Here is a 23,611-nt window from a genome sequence, read left to right as displayed (position 1 = left end):
GGTGCACTTCTTGAAGCCGCTGGGAGACTTCGATGACATGGGCGGAAAAATCACGCCGGCGAAATCAAAACTCGTAATTGCGGTAAGGCACCAAAAAGAGGGGGAGAAAAAACTCGACCCGAGGCCTCAAAAGGGCCTACCCCGAAAACGAAAGAAAACTTAACGGGGCCAAAAACTAGAAATACGGGAAAGGGAAAAGACCGAAAGGCCCTTTTCCGAAATCCCTTTTTTTTTTCAAAAGCGAAGTCAAAAAGACGCGCGAGGGTCAACTTAAGGGGCGCGAACGGCGCAAACACGACCGTACCGAGCGCGGACAAAAGAAGACTGACGAACACGAGCCGGTTCGGGCGGGAAGACGGCCGCGCATGCGCATGGGCGCGCGAGGTCTAGCAAAGGCCTTTGCTAGTGAAGTTTCCGATTGGAGGGGCTGCCGTGGACGTCATCCATCAGTGAGAACAAGCAGCCTGCTTGTCCTCGGAGAACTTGTGCTAATCTTTAGTACAAAACTCGCATAAACATTAAGTTGATTTAAAAAAAAAAACACACACACACACATCATAAACAAGAGTTCCCAAAGCTATCTTAGTGACCCCATTGGCCTATTGGGTTTTCAGGATACCCATAATGAATAACTATATAGTACAGCACTGATTGAATGCAGTAAATGGGAAGCAAAGACCTTGGAACCATGTACTATCGGTGAACATATAAGCAAATCTGCCTTTGGAGTTGTCTTGCAAAAGTCACCAAGAAGCACTCATGAAACCAGGTTTTTTGGCTGCCTCCCACCTGCCTCCAGAGTTCTCTTACAAAAGTTTCCAAAAAGCACACACTAGGCATCAAGGACTACCACACGAGTCCTGCATACAAACCCAGCATCATTGGAAGGTATGTTGCAATCACGTATAATCTGGACCCTCGCAATAACAGTGCATGTACAAACAGTGTTTCACTGTATAAGATTTGTTCTCATACACTGGATATCCACCATATACACTTGCAAATTCATTAAAGTAAGCGGAACACCCAAACCATCCTAAGTTAAGAACAGGTTTGGGAAGCCCTGCCATAGAAAGTGCTAAGATTCTTAGGATATTGGAAGAGTGAGAAGTTTACCTTTTGCAAAGGACATTAAGGGGGCCCTTCTACAAGGCGGCAGTAAGCCCAATGCGGGCTTATTACACGCTGTTCGTTACCCAGTTACCACCGGGTTAGCGTGGGAGCCCTTACCACCACCTCAATGGATGGCGGTAAGTGCTCCCCCCCCCCCCCCCCCCCCGCATAGAACAATCTTACTGCATGGCTATATATTTTTGGCACCTTTTTACCCGCTATGATAAAAAGGACCTCAGCGTATGGCAAAAACAGCTGCTACTGCTACCACAGGGCCCTTTTTACCAGGGGCGTAGCCAGACTTCGGTGGGAGGGGGGTGTAGAGCCCAAGGTGAGGGGGCACATTTTAGCCCCCCCTCCCCGGCGCCACCACTGCTGCCCCCCCCCCCCCCCGCCGATGACCCTCTCGACCCCCCCTCCCGCCGCCAACCCACCATCACCTACCTTTGCTGGCGGGGGACCCCAACCCCCGCCAGCCGAGCCAAGGCCCTCTTCTCAATCCCGCGCAAGGCTTTGTTCTAGTCTGACATTCTGCACGTTGTACGTGCAGGACGTCAGACTCACAGAAACAGAACGAAGCCATCTTGCAAGAATGAAGCCTTGTGCGGGATTGGGAATAATGATTCTTAAAGATATATTGATCAATATATCTTTAAGAATCATTATTCATTTTCTAAGGTCGTCATTTCTCAGTAGTCTTTCTTTCCCCTCTACATGCACCGTCATCCTCTTATATGTTATGTTCTAGGATTGACATTTCACCTAGGAAGTACTTCAGCTATTCATCTAGTGTTTCAATAAGGTTTCTCTTGAGCGTAGAGACTCAGGTTCCTTTTATGTTTACATATTATTTGTGTAGGTTTCAAGCATTGTTTACGAACTTTTTCGTTCTTGCCCTTTGACCTCTGATGTCATTTCCTTTTTGGTGCCTTTTTTTCCTTTTTAAAACACACTATCAATCTGAAAAATTTTTTCACGTTCCATGCTGCGCTCCTAGTGACCCGCTACGGACAAGCTTACCACAAAAGGTCTTTTTCAAGGTATTTCATAGTTTTCCTTGTTATTCATTTGGTTCTCATGCTTCGCTGTATTTAAGTTTCAACATTTTTATTGACCAACCAATACAGAAATAAAATTTTGCACACATGAATCTACAAAGGCAATTGTCGTCTGTGATCATTATCATAATCCAACATTATTTCCCCCCCCCCCTTTTCACCCTCCTCCCCCCCCACCCCTCCTTCCCTCTTCTTTCCAGTGATACCATCCAATTGTTTACCCCTTCACCCCTCTCTCCCCAATCTCCCTCCTGGCTTGTATTCTGATAGCCCGGAGAGATCCCTTCCCCATTCCCTCCCCCCCCCCCCCCCCCCCCCCGCTGTGTTTTGACTACAAAATTTATGTTTGATCAGGATTATCTTTAACCTTCAGGGTGTCGCATTATGCCAATTAAGTAGTAAACTACGCCCTCTAGGGCTTAATGTCTCCAGATAAGGGCCCCATATCTGTTTAAAATGTGCATATCTCTTCGGGGAGCCCCTAGCCTCCCGTGCTTCCCATGTTGCTAAAAGGTGTACCTGATTTCTCCAGTGCCAGTAAGCCGGCGACTCCGGAGCCGTCCAATACTGCAGAACAGTCTTCCACGTCACCAAGCTAAGCTTACGGCATAAGGTGCGTGCCCCCGCTGAGTGTGTCCTGAAGGCCCTTTTCGTATCCAATACAAAGTGATCCCAAGTTCCCGTTACTGATGATCCTAGCATCCGGGACAAGAATCTCTCAACCTGTGTCCAGAAAGCCCTTACCCCTGGACATGCCCAAAATGCATGGAACAATGTTTGCGGGGTTTGACTGCATTTAATGCAGCTTGCTCCTTGCGGGGAGCCTATATGTGACAACTGTTGCCCTGACATATATGCCCGCATGATTGTCCGATAGCCACACTCGCGTAGCCTTTCATCTGACGTAAGGGTTGCTATTCCCTTCAGCATGGTTCCTTCCCAGCCCACCAGGGGTCTCCCTGCCTCCTGTTCCCATCTACCTTTTATAACCTCATAATTCTTTGCCGGAGGTCCCCGACGGATCAATGCTTTATGAAGTGCCGACACTGACAGGCCTGTTGCTTCTGTTTCTTGAAAAAAATCCCTCACTCTTTGCCCCAAACCCTGTCTCAGCATAGGTTGATCTAAAGCAGATACATAGTGTTTAATTTGGACATACGCGAACTTATTCCCCCAAGAAACTCCTACTCGTCTCTGCAATTCTTCATAACCTATTAGTTCTCCATCTCTCCCCAGGAGGTGTTCCAGTTTCCTAATACCCTCCTTTCCCATTTTATAAATACTGGATTATCTGTGCCTGACTGGAAGGTCGGATTCCCCCTTATTGCCAGTTGGTCAGACACCGTATAGCTCCCTCTCAACTTTCTCGCCAACCCTTTCCATACTTCCCTCATTGATGTGAGTATCACACAGCCTCTAAATTGTCACGGAAGTTGTTTCTGGGTCATATGCAACAAAGAGAGGAAATCATATGAGGCAAAATACTCCCTTTCCATATCAGTCGGAGTATATATGTTGGTCTTACAAACTCAGTCCCCCAGATGACGTAGCAAACAAGCTTGGTTATACACATATAGGGATTCCCAGGCCCCCCTGATTCCAATTCCCTAGCAAGTAGGAAAACCTTATCTTTGGCTTCTTTGCTGCCCAACAGAAATTGCTGAAAATTCCATATAGCCTCTTCAAATCTTTCCGGGTCCGACGAAGCGGCAATGTCCGCAGCACATACAGCCACTTGGGAAATATCATCATCTGCACTAAATTTATCCGTCCTCTCAATGATAATGGAAGATTTCCCCATTTTTCCAAATGATTCTTGGTTTCTCTTATCAAATCCTTAACATTAAGATCATATAACTGCTCCAATTCCAATGTCAATCTGATGCCCAGATATCTAAATGAACCGTCTGCCCAAACTAGCGGAAATGTTCCCCCCCATATCTGTCTCACCTCCTCTGAGGAGGCCAACGCCTCTGACTTAGCTAAATTTATACGTAAGCCCGCAAATTCACCATATTCCCGTATGATTTCCATTAAGGCTATAAATGATTCCCTCGGATCAGTCAACAACACCAGCAAATCATCTGCGAACGCTGCAATTTTAAAATCCCTATCTCCCACCCGCACGCCTTTCACTGAAACATTATCTGCCACGTCTCTAATAAAAGGATCCAGGGTTAAGATGAATAGCAAGGGCGATAGTGGGCATCCCTGCCTTGTTCCTTGAAGTATAGGAAAACATTCTGATTCTAAACCATTTACCAGAACTGTAGCTTGAGGTGCATGATATAAAGCTTTAACTGCCGACATAAAGCGCCCCCCAAACCCATATGCCCTTAGAGTAGTAAACATAACGTCCCAGCATACCCTGTCAAATGCTTTTTCAGCATCGAAACTGATAAGCATTGACGGGATCTTACTCCTCTTTCGGGTCTCTAGTGCCATCAGTATTCTCCTTAAGTTTTTTGCTACTGTCCTCCCCTCCACAAACCCCACCTGCGCCTCATGTAGCAATCTAGGTAACATTCCTGCCACCCGATTAGCCATTATCTTGGCCAATATTTTTGCTTCCACATTTAGTAGAGAAATGGGGCGGTAGGACTCTGGCTTAGATGGATCCTTGCCCGGCTTTGGTAGGACTACAATTTGTGCCGAGGATAACGTATGCGGCAATTTCTCCACTTCCACCACTCTATTTAGATACCTAGTCAGCGTTGGTATGATTTCCTCTCCTAGTGTCTTATAGAATTCCATTCTAAGCCCATCCGGTCCCGGGGCTTTACCAAGTGGACCCCTTGTTATCACCAATGCCACCTCTTCTTCCTGTACTGGCCTATTCAGCTTTTCCAGGTCAATCTGCCTCAAAGTTGGCAGGTTAAGATTTTCTAAATAAAGATGTCCCGGCAGCCCTTGTTCCTGCGGTTTATCATATAGCCGGCTACAGAACTTTAGAAACACCCCACATATATCCTCATCTTTCCGCACTATATTCCCCTGACTATCCTTCAACTGGAGCACCCTTCCTCCTCCCCCTCTGGGCTTTGCCAATCGAGCCAACAAGCGGCCCATCTTGTTACCATGTAAATATAATTGGTATTTATAGTAGGCTTGGGATTTAGCTGCCCTCTAATGCAAATGCTCGTTTAATGCCACTTCCATTAAGCGCGTTCTATGAGCCGTACTATGAGGCAAATTTTCAAAGCACTTAGCCTTCCAAAGTTCCATAGAAACCTATGGAACTTTGGAAGGCTAAGTGCTTTGAAAATATGCCTCTATGTGTCTGACCAAACTGTTTACGGGCTTTGCAAATTTGCGCACTCAGTCTCAAAATTTCTCTATTACGAGCCACCCTTACAAAATGTGAATAACTGATGACTTCTCCCCTAAGTACCGCCTTCGCAGCGTCCCAATACAGAATTGGGTCATTTACATGCCCCCCATTTAAATTTGCATAATCCCACCAGCAACCCACAATTTTCTCTTTAAAGCGTATGTCTCTATATAGCTCCATCGGGAACCTCCAACAGCCTCTGCCCCCCACCTGAGAGCTCGCGGACCATTCCATGAGTACCCAAGCATGATCCGATATTGTATAGGTCCCTATCTCTGCTTTAAGAACCTTGCTAAACAATCCTGTAGACACCAGCACATAATCAATCCTCGCTTGTGTGGAGTGGGCTCTTGATAAGTGTGTATAATCTCTCTCCGTAGGATGGAGAACTCGCCATACATCAACCAGGTCTAGCAAGCTCCCCATACGGCGCAATCCCCTGTCAGATGCCCCCATATCTCTACGCATCCCCTGTGAACTATCTAGTTGTGGATCCCAAACCGTATTAAAATCACCCCCCACCACCAAATGGGCCCCTGTGCAATTGAGTAGTTGATTAATCACACTAGCATAAAACATTTTGTCGTATTGATTGGGTGCATAGATATTACACAGTATAATTTTTTGGCCCTGCAGTTCCAATTCAATTAACACAAACCTACCTCCCGGGTCTATGAATATTGGATGAATGGCGGCTGCCACCCCTCCTTTCTTTCCTACAGCCGCTGCCGCTATGCAATCTCCTACCCACCACGTTTTAAGTTTCGCGTGTTCTGCTTGTGTAAGATGCGTCTCTTGCAGCAGCGCCACATCAACTTTATATCTCTGCAGCTGTTGTAATATTTTAGATCTTTTTATCGGGGAACTAATGCCCCCGACATTCCAAGATACCAGCTTTACCATGAGCTCCACCCATCCAAGATAACAGCAGTCTTATTTCCATAAACTCCACCCCCAGAGAGGCCTCCCAGCCAGCACCTCTCTGGTTTGAATTCTGCATTTACATTTCTTTGTCTTTCAAATAGAATCTGGTCACCCTTATCTGTTATAATCATTGACAGCCTGTCACACATACCGTTCCTATTACCTTCCCCTCCCCCTGTTCCCCCCCTTCCCCTCCCCCCCTTCCCAACCCTGCCTCCCCTTGACCTCTGTTCCCAGTATGGAAACTGTCACGTCTGGACGCCCCCTCATCCTCCCCCTCCTATATCCAGCTTAACAAGCCCCGTCCCCACTCACCAACCTCTTCTCTTTTGAACTTAACAGAACTTCCAACTTTTATTAACAGAACCCATTCAAACTATACCCTATAAACTTTAAACTTTCTGCACAATTCCCACCCCTCCCCCGGAGTAGTGGGGGATAGAGAGAGGTAACTTATGTCCATGTCCCAACCTCCATCTCTCCAACCCCTAAGGCCCATGCAAAGTCCCCGTGATTACTTGTCTCTAATATTCTCTGGTTGCTGCCTTTTGCAGCCAAACCTCCATTCCGATAGAGATTCCTGGCTTCACTCGCTCTCTCCAAGTGTCTCCTCTCAGCCCGAGCCGGTTGCCTGCTCTTCCTCCAACTGTGAGACAAACCTCTGCGCCTCCGCCACTGCTTCAAAAGAGTAGTCTTTTCCTTTATGAGTGATCTTTAAGGTAGCAGGATATATTAAAGCAAATCTGATTTTCCACTCAAAGAGTTTTGTACATATTGGCGAGAAAGCCCGTCTGCGCCCCGCCACTCCAGCTGAATAGTCCTGGAAGCACAGGATCCGCTTGTTGTCATATGACAGTTGCTTGTCCACACGGGAATGTTTCAATATGAATTGCTTGTGGGCAAAGTTGAGAATCCACATGATAACCACTCGGGGTTTGTCCATATGAGTCTTGCGGGGTCCTATTCTATGGGCTCTTTCCACCCTTACTGGGCCCATCTCCGCCGGAAATGCAACAGCTTTTGCAAGCCAGCGTTCAACCTCCACTGTTAAGTCCTGGTCTCTCACGCTTTCAGGGAACCCCACCAGCCTCAGGTTGTTCCGTCTGGATCTGTTCTCTAGGTCCTCCAGTTTTTGCTCCACCGACTCCATTTTCTTTTGCATCGTCTTTTGTGTCTCTTCCACCTCCGTCATTCTGTTTTCCACCTCGCTCGTCCTCGTTTGGAAGGCCACACACTCGCGTGTCAGATCCTCCATCCGCGTTTGCAGCTGTTCCAGCTTGGTACTTATAGGTGTTAATCGCCTCTCCAGCATCTCTTCCAGAACCATCGACATTTCTGCGGTGATCTCTGCCACCCAGGCCGATGAGACTGATCCCGCGGGGTCCGGGTGCGCCGCCATCTTGGATTCTGCCGATTTGCCTCTGAGTTTTTCCTTCTGCATCGATTTTGTCACCATCGGAGCCGTTTTCTTTTGTTGAGACTATTACCCCTGCATGCTGCTTTTGCTCCAGGCTCGTTACACACTTTTTTCGGGGCTGAAATTCAGTGCGATTCTCGGAGGTTTAGGATAAGGGCCGGAGCGTCGCTCACTTGCGACCACCCTTCCTCATAGCGTCACGTGACCATGCTTCGCTGTATTTAAAGAGTTTCCTTTTCTTTCCCCTCCATTTTTCATTAATGCTGCTTTTTTATATATATTTTTTTGTTGCAGACCACTTTTGTAATATAGCCAATCACTTTACGTTTGGTTCGTCACATGGACCAAATCGTGTTTCAGGCATTTCAGGTTAGTTTTTTCAATTTTTACACCTTCCATTTCTTTTTCCTTTGCTCTTAATTTAGCGTCCTGTTCCACCCCTTCTAACAAGGATTTTGTTGTGTTTTGCTTTTCTGTTTCAACAGATTCATATACGCTACGTCACAGCGGGAGGTGGGTACTTGCTCCGTCTATTTAAAATACATTTAAATACAATTCGCGCAATCCTTGTTTCATCAAAACTGCAAGGCATAATATGTGTATACCATACACTTTATCTACAAACTCTGATTCATTTTCTACGGTAGGCAGGCAGTTTGCTTTTCTTAACTTTCTATACATTTCATGTGCTTCTTGCTCCATCACAGCTGTAAGGTACAATTTGGGCACATATTATCTTCTACGTCCTTACCACGCCTTTTTTTTTGTGATCCCACTTCTTCTTCTTTCAGCTTTTTCCTTTTCTTCCCTTCCCTCTACCCCCTTTTTATTTTTATTTTCATTTTTCTTTCGTTTACCATATACATTTTTCATATATATTCTTATTGTCCGTCTTTAAAATAGCCATGGCAACAGTATATTTTTCTCAATTGGCTGTATATGGTGCGCATAGGTATAGGCACCACCACATGCATACACTAGTTGACACCACGTTCCTTTTTCATGCATATTATTTTGTTTTTCCTTCTTTTGTTTATATATGATGTTGGTCTTACGTTTTCTCCTGTATACATGATGTTGATTGTATGATTTTTACTTGGTTTTTTTATTCAAAGTCTTTTATATTTGCATGTTTTACTTCTGTATGTCTTCCTTGTTTCAACATAAGCTGTGCGCGTATTTGTGTGATGCTGCTTTTATGATATGCTTTAGTATATGTGAGGTTTCCATATAATGCCTCATGGATATTTTATCTATTGTCCTTCATATATGCATGTATTTTAAGATAGTATGATCTATTTTTACATGTTTTGAATGTTTAGTCCTTCCTATAATTAGTCCTTCTTACAATTATTTATTTATTTACACGACCATTTTGTGTAATTTTTTGGTAATTTTTGGGTGATATTATAACATCCCACATATGCATAATCTGTGTATACGTCACTTAGAGACTTTACGTTCATCATTATTTATTATCATTATTTTTATTGTTGTATTTTTTATATGTTGACCTCTTATTGTATATTTATTACTTATTTGAATGTTTTATTTAATTATTTGATTCTGTATATGTATTTGTTTGAAAGATTTATTTGATTTATGTTTTTATAGACTCCTGATGCAGGCCTGTAGGCCGAAACACAACAGTTGTGTCGAGTCTTTTCTTCAATAAAGAAGTTTTTATGATATTGTCTCCAGGATTTGTATTTCCGTGGTCAAACATCCCACTTTTTACCTTAATCTGTGTTTTTCCATGGGGCGTTTGAGTTCTCCGCTTGATTGCGGATTTTTTTGAACACTTACCGCCTACAAAATAGTTGGTGGTTAGGGCTCACATGCTAATCTTATTTAATGGCCATGTGCTAATGGCAAAATTAGCGCTTGATCTTTAATAGAAAAAAAAATAGGAAAATCGGCCATCTTACTGCAGTGGTAAAGGTAAAATTATGCCTTACCTGCTGATAATTTTCTTTCCTTTAGTAGCAGCAGATGAATCCAGGAATTGGTGGTGGGTTGTGTCCATCTACCAGCAGGTGGAGATAGAGATTACAAGGAAGTGATACCGGACGGTCAGCTCCTCCTTCATTTCAGTCCTTCATCACCAAGCAGAATCAGACAAGAAACCAGGAAGCCTTCCTCACCAACCAAACACAACAGAAACTCATCAGTCTGACTTAGAGAAACCATGACCGCGAAGTGGTTCTGTTCTCTTTTTTTTTTAAACTAAACTAAAGACCAGAACAAGGACAGGCAAAACAAATGCGGCGGCTGACAGAGGGCGGGATACTGGATTCATCTGCTGCTACTAAAGGAAAGAAAATTATCAGCAGATAAGGCATAATTTTACCTTCCTTAGCATATGCAGCAGATGAATCCAGGAACTGGTGGGATGTACCAAAGCAATCCCTAATTAAGGTGGGAAGTCGCCACTCCCCGAGACAGAACAGCTGCTGCAAAGGCAGCATCCAAATCGCAAAAGCACACCCGTTCTACACAAGAGGTAGATAGCAACCTTGTGGAACAAGCCTGCAACACCACCGGCAGGGCGCAACCTTCCAAAAATCCATGGAAACAAAGTATCTGCAATCCAACGAGAAATAGCTGGATCAGAGGACGCCATCCTATGGCAAGAACCAGCGAGAAGGACATAGAGAATATCAGAACACTGAAAAACATGCAACATCTGTGAATGATGGAGCAGAATCCTCTGAACATCCAGAAGACAAAGAACCATGTACCCCGCATGAAAATCCCCCTCCCGAAAGGAGGGAGGAAAGAGAGGCTGATAAAGAAGAAAAGCCAAACCACAGCCAGTAAAAAAAAGAAGGAACCATATGCAAGGTCACGCCAGAGTCAGCAAATTGCAGAAAAACAGCTCAGCATGGCAGCGCTAAAAATTCAGACACTCTGCGTACCGAAGAATTGGCAACCAAGAACACCGCTTGCGAGTAAGCTCCTAAGCAAAGCCTTCTGCAAAGGATCAAAAGGAGTTCTAAGCAATGCTCGGTAGACAAGGAGCCCTAACCTAGGCTGGGATAACAAGAACGAGGTTTCAGGGCAAACAAGGTTACAGCAGCAGAGGTGCAAAGCACTCTGCAAGAAATACACCACATCTGGGTGCAAAGCCAGAGAACAGCCTAACACTCTCTCCCAGAAGCAGGCTACCACCATCTGCACCTGAAACAAAGTAGAGGCCAGGCACTTAGGCAACCCGTCCTGCAGATATATATAATCACTGAGGAACAGACACCCGCAATGGAGACCAAGCGTGAGCTGCAACCATGTCTCAAAAAAAATCACAATAGAGCAGTAATCACTGTGTCCGAAGAACTCTGTTCCTCAGAGTCAACCTCTCAAAAAACCAGGCCTTAAGTCCAAATCATGAGGGATCCTCCACTCTCTAATGGACCCTGAAGGAAGAGCCTGGATTTGAGTGGAATTCGAAACGGAAGCACCACCAGGAGCCGCACCAGACCCACATACCACGGGTGCCATGGCCAATCCAGAGCTACCAGAATGACTTGACCCCAGTGGTGAGCGATCCAAAAAGAATTTGGCCGCAGAGATGCCACGGAGGAAACATTATCAAAGAACGTCTTCTGGCTAAAGAGCAGCTGAACAACCAGCCCTTCTGAATCACCCTCTCTCTGACAGAAGAAAGAAGGCACCTTGGCATCCAGCCAGGACACCATCAGATCTACCTCTGGAGTTCTCTACCTGAGGTCAAACTGAAGAAGCACTGGTGCGGAATAACCATTCCACCGAGACTAGAAGATGGCAGGAAAAAAGAAAAGAAAAGTTCACTGTAGGAAAAGCCCGTGAAGTGGGTCGCGGAGAAACTGAACACAAGGTCCTCTGCCCACTCCATGGGGGCGACACACCCTGGTGGCCAGGGCCCGATTAATTTAGTCAAAGAAGCCACTGCCATCGTGTTCTCCGATGTCACAAGCACCGCCTGGCCTGCAACGAGTCCTGAAAGGCTAGAAGACGAACAGCACCAAAAACAGGTCCAGGCGGGGGATCAGCCACACCATCTCCCGTGCCATCCACCGCCCCGGAGGCGGAAGAAGGATGTAAAGGGCACCCCAGCCCAAAAGACTTGCATCCGTGACCACCACCATCCACTGTGGAGGTGCCAAGGCATCCTCCTCCACAGGGAGGAATTGCGGAGCCACCACTTCATGCGCAGCTTTGACGAGAACAACCACAGAAGACATCGCTGACACTCCTGGGCCACAGGAGACCACCTGCTAAGAAGCGAGAGCTGTAGATGTCACATGTGAGCACATCCCACAACAATACCTCCAAAGTAGCCGCCACAGAGCCACTGCCAGGCCCAAGGACTCGGCGCTCTGAGCAGACTGCGCACCCAAGTCTGAAGCTAGATCCTCCAATCTTCGGTCAAGAAAAAAATCGTACCAGAGCTGTCTGGGACGGGACAAGGTGGCTCATTTGAAGGGTGACCACCCAATCCAAGGATTCCAACAGCGAGAAAACCCAGGAAGATTAACTCTCAGTACTCGTCTAGAGCAAGGTGCACTCTGAGAATGCCGCAACACTCCCAAACCTAGGAAAAGGTGCATGGAGCCATAGCCATGCCAAAAGAGAAACCATAGATGAGGGGGCCAAAGAGGAAACAGCAGGGAAGAATGCTAAATTGAAGTAGTTGTGCAATATAGCTAGCTGTCCAATACTACTACTACTACTATTAAGAAAAAAATGCAAAAGTGCAATAAAAGCCTTAGAGACATACAGCTAGCTAGCTAGCTAGCTAGAGGTGCCACAGCACAGTGGAAGCTGGAGCTGGTGTCAGTGTCAGAGTGCAAGACCAGAAGAGCACAGCTGCTGTGGGAAACCATCAAAGCCAGCCTTTGGCACTGTAGCATAATATAAGCTGTCCCAGCTATGCAATGAACTGCTTGTCAAGACAAGCAATATGGGAGAGTGAAGTAAAATATGCCCCATATGAAAAGGAGCCAAGGGCCACAGCTTCTAACTTGATGCACAAACCAGCCTTAAACCTGTGACCTTCAGGTTGAAAGCCAGCCATCTTCCAGAAAAAAAAACCTATTTAATGAAACTACTGCACATGTTATAAAGCCTCTATGGCACCACTGAGGTTCCATAGTTATCAGAGACCAGAGCACTAGCCCCAGAAAATAACAATATGTAACATTTCCCACAGAAACGTGGAGCCAACAGCCTAGAAACTCCCTCGTAAAGGTGCAGAAAAAAAAATGAAAACCTACAGCATGTGGTATTCCCAGGCGGTCTCCTATCCAAGTACAAACCAGGCCCAACCCTGCTGAGCTTCCGAGATCACAGGAGATCAGGCACACTCAGGGTGGTGTGCCCGTAGGAAATACCTATACTGCCAAAATAAAGAGAGTTCCACAAAGGAAGTGAGGGAAACTTTCAGGGTGTTTAAACAACTGCCCTCAGAGAAAAAAAACTGAGGGGACCGAAAAGTCTGTAAATAAAAATACAAAATAGGCCCTTTCAGAGGGCCAACACACAAGGAGCCCTGCTCTGATGCTGTTCACTATTTCCCACACCAGGAACAGACTTCAGCCAACACAGGAACTATAAGAAAATCTTAACTCGCCACAGACAGTGAGGCCTACCGGAGACTGCTGCCATCAATGCACCCACATAGGCAAACATGACTTTCCAGCTCAGTTGATTCTTGCTGCCTCTGTACAGAAAGGGACTGCCCTGAAAAGACTCCCTTTGGGGCAGGGTCCATCTGTGGAGCCTGAGACAGAGAACAAGGAGTGGCCTAGTGGTTAGGGTGGTGGACTTTGGTCCTGGGGAACTGAGGAACTGAGTTTGATTCCCACTTCAGGCACAGGCAGCTCCTTGTGACTGTGGGCAAGTCACTTAACCCTCCATTGCCCCATGTAAGCCGCATTGAGCCTGCCATGAGTGGAAAAGTGCGGGGTACAAATGTAACAAAAAAAAAAACCCTCCAAAGGCTAAACTAAAAAGGAACTGTCAGCTGCCCTGTCAGTTCCCCTACCAGACATCTGCAACTTATAGGTATATGTTGCAGCAGAATGTGCATCCCGAAAAACAAGGTGCACCGCAGAAGGACCATCACATTCCTTCTGGAAAACCTTGCCGTCTAGAACCCATCCGCCCGAGATGGGTGTAAAAACTGCCCCGAGCCCGAAGCTATTGACGGGAAACCAAAGAGGGGTCCTAATGACCCCACCTCCAACACGGCACCCAACCGCCTCTCCTGGAACACCAGATCTACCGCAGAGGGTACCAAACCCATTACAGTACCCAAAGAATCTCTCAAAGGGGGCGGGCTACAGAAATGCTGAGGGGGCAAAAGCCACTTCAACCAGTGGATGTGGAGAAAAAGGACGACAAAATCTGGGCACAAAACAATTCCCCCAAATCAGGAGAGGTTGGTACAAGGCCTGAAGGGGTCCCCATAGCAGAGGCAAAGCTGCCAAAGCAGACAACAGCTGGAAAGCGGGAGCCACATTGGGGAGGTGCCAAAAGAAAATGGCGTGTGCACCCGATACCTCAGGGCGGGAATCCTGTTTGAGAGAAAGAAATCCCTGGTGCCTGCCTGTGCTTCTGTGCACCCGGCAACACATGTCCCCGCTGCCGCCAACGCTTGCTCAGAACACAAGCCTGCTATGGTGGCCTCTGCCGCCAATACCACAAGTCCTCTAATGGCAGAAAAAAATGCACTCACCGGAGACGCGCAGCCAGACTTCCCGCCGACAGTGGGACCTCCCAGGCAAGTTTGCCACCAAACCGGCTCAGCAGGCTACACAGACACATACACACAGTGACTCCAGAGACGCTGTCCCCAAGGCTCCTCTTAGCAACCTGCTGCCCTGTTGCAGCTACAGAGCCTGTGTCCCGAATTGCTTTTTTTGTGGGGGGGGGGGGGGGGGTTAAACAGCTGATTACAGCAGCAAACAGAGGTCTGTTGTAAACTACAGTTTTCTTTTTGTTGTTGTGTTGTTTTTTTTTTTAAGTGAGGAAGGCTTCAGTCCAAACTTTGGGAAGAAACAGACCACAGGGTGAGGCAGGGACCCAGGCCACGAGGTATGCCCCTAAAGTTGGCACAGAGCCCAAACACCCCCTAAGCTCAACTGGCCAAAAGGACCAGGAACAGGCCCAAGAGACAAATCCAGGAGCTGCAGAGACAGTCTACCACCTGCTGAAGATAGAGATATACTAAAGTGAAGGAGGACCTGACCGTCTGGTATCACTGCCTTCAGCTTTGTAATCTCTATCTCCACCTGCTGGTAGATGGACACAACCCACCACCAGTTCCTGGATTCATCTGCTGCAAGCGCTAAGGAAAAGTGCCTAGCACAAGGGAAAGATCTGCATAAGGGAACACTAAAGCCATTTGTTTTACCGCTGCTTTGTAAATGGGCCCCTTTAAAGAGGTGTTACAGTTGCCAGACCTTGATGTTATTTCTTTTCCTAAATGTTGCGTCTATGTCCTTCTCTGGGTATTGGTAATTCCAACAGGGGTGTGCAGGGCTCAAAGGCCCAGGAAAGTGTTTATCTTTATTTTTTTTTTCCTCAAATATCCTGCAAATTCTTTTGTTTCCTCTCATGCCACCCTCTTGGTTACCTTTTCCTCACAGAAGGAAAGGATTTCAGTGAAAAAAGACTTTACATTTAAAGAGGGTTTTTGTTTTGTGGCCAAGGGGTACAGATTTCTCTTGGGTTTCACTTACAACACAGGAGCACAGGAAGCAATTTTCTGCCCAGAAGATGAAAACACTGGATTTAGTGGCTATTCTTTTTGTTTAAGACCCTATCCAGCTTATTTTCGAAAGAGAAAGACACCCATACTTCAGCCCAAATCGGGAGATGGGCGCCTTTCTCTCATGGGCGCCCAAATCGGTATACTCGAAAGCATATTTTGGGCGCCTCCAACTGCAGTCTGTCGCGGGAACGAACAAAGTTAACGTGGGCGTGTCGGAGGAGTAGTGAAGGCCGGACTGAGGCGTGTTTATCAGCCGAGGAGAGCTGGGCGCCCTCGGCCGATAATGGAAAAAAGAAGGGCAGCAGTAGCGAGAATTTGGGCTGCTTTTTTTGGATCCTTTTTTTTTTTCACGAACAAGTCCCCAAAAAGTGCCCCAACTGCCCAGATGACCACTGGAGGGAATCGGGGATGACCTCCCCTGACTCCCCCAGTGGTCACTAACCCCCTCCCACCAAAAAAAAAGAACTTTAAAAACTTTTTTTTTGCCAGCCTGTATGCCAGCTTCAAATGTCATACCCAGCTCCATCACAGCAGTATGCAGGTCCCTGGAGCAGTTGTTAGTGGGTGCAGTGGACTTCAGGCAGGTGGACCCAGGCCCATCCCCCCCTACCTGTTACACTTGTGCTGGTAAATGGGAGCCCTCCAAACCGCCTCCAAAACCCACTGTACCCACATCTAGGTGCCCCCCTTCACCCATAAGTGCTATGATAATGGTGTAGAGTTGTGGGCAGTGGGTTTTGGGGGGGATTTGGGGGGCTCAGCACCCAAGGTAAGGGAGCTATGGACTTGGGAGGTATTTTAAATTTTTTTTTTTTTTTACAAGTGCCCCCTAGGGTGCCCGGTTGGTGTCCTGGCATGTGAGGAGGACCAGTGCACTACGAATCCTGGCCCCTCCCACGACCAAATGCCTTGGAGTTGTTCGTTTTTGAGCTAGGCGGCTTCGGTTTCCATTATCGCTGAAAACCGATACCGCCCAGCTCAAATCCGCCCAAATCCGATGCATTTGCCCAGCACCAACCGTATTATCGAAACAAAAGATGGACGCCCATCTTTTTCGAAAATACGGTCTGTCCCGCCCCTTCGCGGACCCGTCCTCAGAGAGAGTCGCCCATGGAGATGGGCGTTTGCGTTCGATTATCCCCCTCTATGGGTGTCTTGTCATTTTTCAGGGTAAGAAGTTTGACCCATTACAACTGAATTTCTTTCTGGTCAGAAGAAGGAAGTTTTGGGGGAGTGATTAAACAGTCAAGCTCATGGATTTGGGAATTTTTCTTCCTCTTTTCTTTAGGGAGGAGAGGGAGAGGGGAATGGAACTCGGAGGAGAGGGGGGCCTGGAACTCGGAGGGGAGGAGAGGGAGGGAGGAGGGCATGGAACTCGGAGCCCGTATGCCATACGCATTAATGAGCGCCATGCCAAACTCAGAATGACCGCAAGATTGGAACTCGCGCCACAACTAGCCGTTGACGTCTAGACTCCTGCGCCGCTCAAATTCCATCGTAACCAGCAGGGTGGCGGGCGAGCGTGGAACTCGCACCACAACTCGCCTCTAATGCCCCGACTCCTGCGCCGCACGGACTACATCGTACCCACTCTGTCTCTGTCTCTCACACACACTGAAGGCAGCATCTGGGATGGCCAACACACCAATTGCTTAGTTAGGCACCATGACGGGCGGTGTCTGGGACGGCCAGCACAACAATTGCTTAGATAGAAGAGGGATTTATATATATGTGAAAATTAAGGAAAACCTCTAAAAAACAAAAGAAGACAGAACACACAGAGACTGAACTCACACACACTCTGTGTCACTCTGCCTCTCAAACACTCTGCCACTCTCTCTATCTCACACACACACACAGGCGAATCGCAGGATATGGATGGCATGGGAGGCAAGAGAAGGAGACGACATAGGAAAAGAACACTAACTGCTGAGGAGCAGGCTGAAACAATTGGGAGAATGTATGCAGTTAATTTTCCTGAGCATTACTGTTTAAGGCTAACTGTACTGCACCAACCAGGGGCTAAGTCATTTGAAGACTTAAAGTTGAACGTATTCTTTATAATACATTTCAAGATGCAGCCAAGAAAATGGGGCTCATTGACAATGAAGCTCTGTGGGAGAACACCTTAGACAATGCAGTCACATACAGCATGCCTCAAGAAATCAGACACTTTTTTGCATACATTGGTTTTTTTTCCGTAATATCAAATGCGTTAAAAAATTTCCAAAAATACAAACTTACTATGATACAAGATTTTCAACACATCCATGGTTGCCAAGGTGATTGCTCTGTTTGTGAACAATTGTGTCTTCAGAAAATCCAGGACGTTCTGACTACACGTGGAAAAAAATCTTGAACACTTTGGTTTACCAACAATCATCCAGAGAATAGAAGATCCTAAACTTGCCTTCAACATTGCAGATGAAAACCGTAAAGCTCAACAAATGCTTGAAAAACTAAACAATGAGGAAAGGGAAGCATTTCATACTATACTTTCTGCCTGCAATACAAAAAACATAACCCACATGTGCTTCTTCCTAGACGGTCCTGGTGGAAGTAGAAAAACGTACACGTATAACATTATCCTGAGCAACATCCGAGGAGATGGAGGAATTGGCACTACCTGTTGCTTCTATAGGAATTGCTGCAAACCTTCCAGGAGGACAAACTTATCATTCACAGTTTAAGTTACCTGATCCTCTACTGGAAACGTCAACATCAAGCATCAGATTAACATCAAACGATGCTTCCATCATTAGAGATGCTAAAATCCTTATTTGGGATGAATCAACTATGGCACCCAGTATAGCACTTACTGCTGTAGATAGACTCCTCAAAGACATCATGAACAATCAGAAGCCATTTGGCGGGAAAGTTATTCTCCTTGGTGGAGATTTTAGACAAACTCTACCAGTGGTACCACACGGTGATCGAGCTCAAATTATTGAAGCAACCATTAAGTTAAATCAACTATGGAAAAAATTTAAAATACTACAATTAAACAACAATGTCCGCTCTGTAGACCCAGATTTCAACAACTGGCTTATTACTTTAGCTGACGGAAGTCTTCCATGTCCAGAAGGTTTCGAAGATATTATCGAAATCCCACAGAAGCACATTCGTGACGGCGATATAGTTAATGCTGTTTTTGGTCAAAAACTTACCGCAGATACTGTTTTCAACTTTGCTACAAAGGCTATTCTTTGCCCCCAAAATGCACATGTACACAAGATAAATGAGGCCGTTCTAAATATTTTAGAAGGTGAGACAGTTACTTATTTAAGTTCGGACTCCATTCATGACTCCAATGATGAGGAACATCAGTTATAACCTAAAGAATTCCTTCATGAACAAACTCCAACTGGCATGCCTTGCCATAAACTGCATTTAAAAATTGGAGCCATAATTATCCTACTCAGGAATTTAAATACCAGGAGAAGTTTATGTAACGGAACTCGCTTAATAGTCAAAGACTTGAAACCTAACCTTATTATTAGCCAAGTAATCACTGGGTCAACTACAGGGAGTACTGTTTTTATACCACGTATTGAACTAGCACCATCTAACACTGACCTCCCATTTACATTACGTAGAAAACAATATCCTGTGAAATTGGCTTTTGCAATGACAATTAACAAGTCACACGGACAAACATTTGAAAAAGTTGGCATTTTCCTACCAGAACCAGTGTTTACACATGGCCAACTGTATGTAGCATTTTCATGAGTTCGAAAGTCTTCTGATGCAATTGTAAAAGTCATAGGTGGTCCTGAACAAGGAAAGCTTTTCCCTCATTGTAACAAAGTTTTCACTAAAAATATTGTTTATAAAGAAATCTTGCAAATGTAAACAACCATTATATTTCTAATAAAAATTTTACAATTTCTGTGTACTCTATCTTTTAAAAAATACTATAAATAAAAAAAATCACAAAAAAAAAAAAAAAGATTAAAACAAAAAAAACAACAGATAAAACAATCCGTGTCTCAAACCCCTGGAGCATATTACTCATTATACACCCTTCCCAATTATTACATATCAGGCCAGAACATTTCTCCTAACGGTTCCCTTAAAAACATAATCACCATTACATGATAACCTTGCTAGCGCCCATTTCATTTGTGTGAGAAACAGGCCTTTTTTTTTACTAGTGTATTTTATATATATATATATATATATATATATATATATATATATATATATATATATATATATCTGTACCCAGTTACATAACCTATGCTTTTATATGTAGTCTTCCATTTACTTTGAATAGCTTTACAAAGGTCTGGGAACACCTAGACCTTTGGATTATAAAACAAAGAATCCTTATTATAAAAAGATCTTTTCAATGCCCAGTCTCTCTCAGGCTCCAAAGCAAATAAAGCTATATTAGAGGGTTTTTCAAGTCTATGATGACTTTTTCTATGTGCTATACAATGAACATTCATGTGCAAACATAGCCATAGCAGTTGAGACTTTTCCCTCATGTGCAACTGAATATCTGCTTTACAGCCATTTAGATTATCTAGTTCCTAAAACAACCTTTTCCTGCTATATTCTAGCATCACAGAAATGTCCAAACCACCTGATAAAACCAAAGTATCTTTCCTTCACTTTCTGCTTGGCAAGTAAAAGATCCTTCAAAATAGCGGTACAGATTCCAGAGGACATTTAAAGGACCTATATAAATGAGTAGGAGAAATCAATAAAGGTTTGGAGAAATTTGTACATCATAAACTATATTTCCCAGATATATTTGGGAGATTCTGCAATTTGCAGTATAAAAGCCAGGTCTTTACTGAGAATCACATCTATTGCTTCCAGAGAAGAGAACAGATTCTCACACGTTTTGCAATCAAACTTCAACACGCCTGAATTTACCAAGAATTTGATCTTAGAAAGTACCTAGCTATTTATGGACCAAGTCATAGAAGATTCAGTCCTTGAGCCCAAATTTCAGGTAGAGACACAGTTGGGGCCACTACTGGGAATAGAAAATATTTCATGCTACTTTAGTCAGAGAGATAATTGCACCCAATTCCCAAACTCAAAAATCACACCCAACCTTTGATCCCCTTCCCCAGTTCCCTTGGTGCTCCACTCCAGCAATGACTCCTGGCTCCAAGCCACCACCAAATTCTCATCACCAAGAAATTACATCATCCAGTAAAACCATAACCAGGAACCCATAGAGGAATTCACACAAAGATCAAGAAACAGGGAGAGGAGATCTCCCCCAGGAGCTCAAGTTGCGTCCAAGGTTATTGAACCATGTATATCTAACTTCTGCAGCTCTTCCTAAATGATGCTCCTGGATGCACTAGTTGCCACCACCAGAATTACATAGGCATATGATGGGGCTTGTCAAAGCTACATTATAGTTTATTGAATTTAATATACCTACATTCTAGTCTGCCCTTTCAATGTTACCTTGCTATCTGATTCACTTAGCAACAGAGGCGTATCTGGACTTCGGCGGGAGGGGGGGGGGGTCAGAGCCGACGGGAGGGGGCACATTTATCCCCCCCCCCCCCGCCAACCCTCTCCACCCCCCTCCTGCCGCCAACCCTCCCCCGCCGCTGTCGCCTACCTTTGCTGGCGGGGGACCCCAACCCCCGCCAGCCGAGGTCCTCCCTTCCGTTGCAGCAAAGCTTCCCTTCAGTTTCAAATTCTGAGTCTGATGTCCTGCATGTTGTACGTGCAGGACGTCAGACTCAGAACAGGAAGCTTTGCTGCAACAGAAGAGAGGACCTCGGCTGGCGGGGGTTGGGGTCCCCCAAAAGCAAAGATAGGCGACGGCGGGAGGGGGGGTGGAGAGGGTCGCCGACAGGGGGGTCCAGGGCCAAATCTACGGGGGCCCAGGCCCCCGTGGCCCCACGCAGATACGCCCCTGCTTAGCAAAAGGAGAAACCACAGTAGTACACTCCTTAATCCCTACATCAGAGCTTCTGCATCTGCTTTCTCATCTTGCTCTCTATGTCTGTTAATCTCAAGGCAGTGAAACAGCATGATAAGGCAGTGGCCAGAACCGGAGGGATGCTGAAGTGCATAGGAAGGGATATAATCAGCCTGAAAAGGAGGTTATAATGCCTTGGCTCAAGATATGAAGAGACTTATTTGAGATATTGTACCCAATTCTGTAGGCCATATGTCTAAAAGGATAAACTAGAGGTAGCCCATAGAAAAGGCTGCAAAACAAAGTTGTCACAAAACACCTAGCCACCCGCCCAGGGCAACCCCGCAGCCACTTAAGAGTGTCGATCCCCAGCACAACTCAGGTCCACCTGCCACTTGTGCTCTACACTAGCACCCTCCTCCCACCGACTGGGTCACAACTGCCTCTGGGCGAGTCTCTCCCTCCCAAATTATCCCCAGTAATTTCTAGGCTACTGGAGGCCACACTCCCATTGATCTCTCATTCCCAGAAAGCACACTCAGACTAAACACAAACCACCAGGATTCTTTATCAGTCCAGACCAGTGGCATAGCCAGTATGGGGCCACAGGGGCCTGGGCCCGGGCCCCCCCCCCCCCATAGATTTGCCCCTGGACCCTCCCCCTCCCGCCACCAACCCGCCGTCGCCTACCTTTGCTGGCAGGGGACCCCAACCCCCGCCAGCCGAGCCAAGGTCCTCTTCTTCCCAATCCCGCGCAAGGCTTCATTCTAGTCTGACGTCCTGCACGTTGTACGTGCAGGACGTCAGACTCACAGAAACAGAACAAAACCTTATTTACTTACCCTCATCTCACTTTTATGTTATGTGTTACTTATTTACTTACCTTAATTTACCTATCATTCTTCGCATCTTAATTGTAACAATATACTGAGGTTCTTACTCTGTTAATGATAATTGATACTGCGACATATTGTAAGCCACATTGAGCTTGCAAATGGGTGGGAAAATGTGGGATACAAATACGGCAAAATAAATAAATAAAGGCAATTTTTCAGGTTTAACACACACTGTTCTGTCACAAAGGTCAATATGAAAGTCATGAGAAGAGAGAGAGAGAGAGAGAGACCCAAATAGCTAAAAAGTAGAAAAATCAGGCACAAAGAACAAATCTTATTTTAAAAGAATGCACAGGAGCAACATAAAAAACAATCTTCATGAAAAGGGCAGCAAGTATACGAATAGCCTCCCACTGGAGGTGAATTTAAAAAAAACATAATAGAATTAAAGAAACCATGGTAGCATCCCTGGCTGCTAAGCAGTGAAGGAAAGCCAGAGATCAGCTGCAGTCAATGGCATTACACCAGGAACAAAAAAAAAAAAAAAAGAGGCCAGACTATATAAGCCCAATGCTCTTTATCTGCTGTTCTATAAAATTTAATTGCTATTTGTCTTCTAGGTGCAACATCTATAATAACTAATGGAATTTGATTTTTGCAGGGCACAAATAAAATTCCATAGCTTCAAACACGTTCAACGTGAAGAAGTAATACATTCCTTTTGTGTAATAATGAAATAGTGTCAGTGAGCCAAAAGTGGCAATTCAAGTGACTGCAAATCCTACCCAATAACCCAGATCCATTATCAAGGGATTATTGAAAATTGTACAGTCAGCATAAAGCTAAATCTTCTTTTATGGAAAACCCCAACTCATAGCATGCAGAACCGATTTTAGAACTTACAATTCTGTGCAAACATAGTATTAAGCAAGAGCAAAGCTACCATTCCGCAAGCCCAGCAAAAAGCCCAGTGCTGCCCACTGATAGAGGTCACTTTTTACTAGACCAAAGCAAAATGTTCCTGTTCCTTAGATCAGCTGGAGCTGGAGAGCAGCAGGAATTAGTTTCTTTGTTCCCACCACTCTGTCTGTACTTGGGTGTCTCTGACACCACAGGGCTGTTAAAATCAGAGAGCAATTACTTCTTGTATCATACAGGAAGTACTTGCCCTCTAATTTTAGAGGGCAGCCAGAAACCGATAGAGGACAAGCAGAGCAGCGGAAAATAAGGAGCAAACTCCTGCCACTTTGCAGCTGATTTAAAGGCCTGGAAAGGGGGCA

At 45.5% G+C, this 23,611-nt stretch overlaps 1 protein-coding gene and 1 pseudogene across 3 annotated transcripts in view; both read right to left on the bottom strand.

The window, feature by feature from the left end:
• The window catches only part of ST5 (suppression of tumorigenicity 5), a 670,601-nt gene that overhangs the window by 461,640 nt on the left and 185,350 nt on the right, over positions 1–23,611 (bottom strand). The window lies entirely within an intron of this gene.
• Positions 13,089–13,207, bottom strand: LOC115469781 (annotated as a pseudogene).

The sequence above is a fragment of the Microcaecilia unicolor genome, chromosome 4 (assembly GCF_901765095.1).
Source record: "Microcaecilia unicolor chromosome 4, aMicUni1.1, whole genome shotgun sequence".
In the NCBI taxonomy this organism is placed as follows: Eukaryota; Metazoa; Chordata; class Amphibia; order Gymnophiona; family Siphonopidae; genus Microcaecilia; species Microcaecilia unicolor.
Note: the sequence above shows the minus strand (reverse complement) of the source record. Positions and strands in the feature narration are given on the sequence as shown.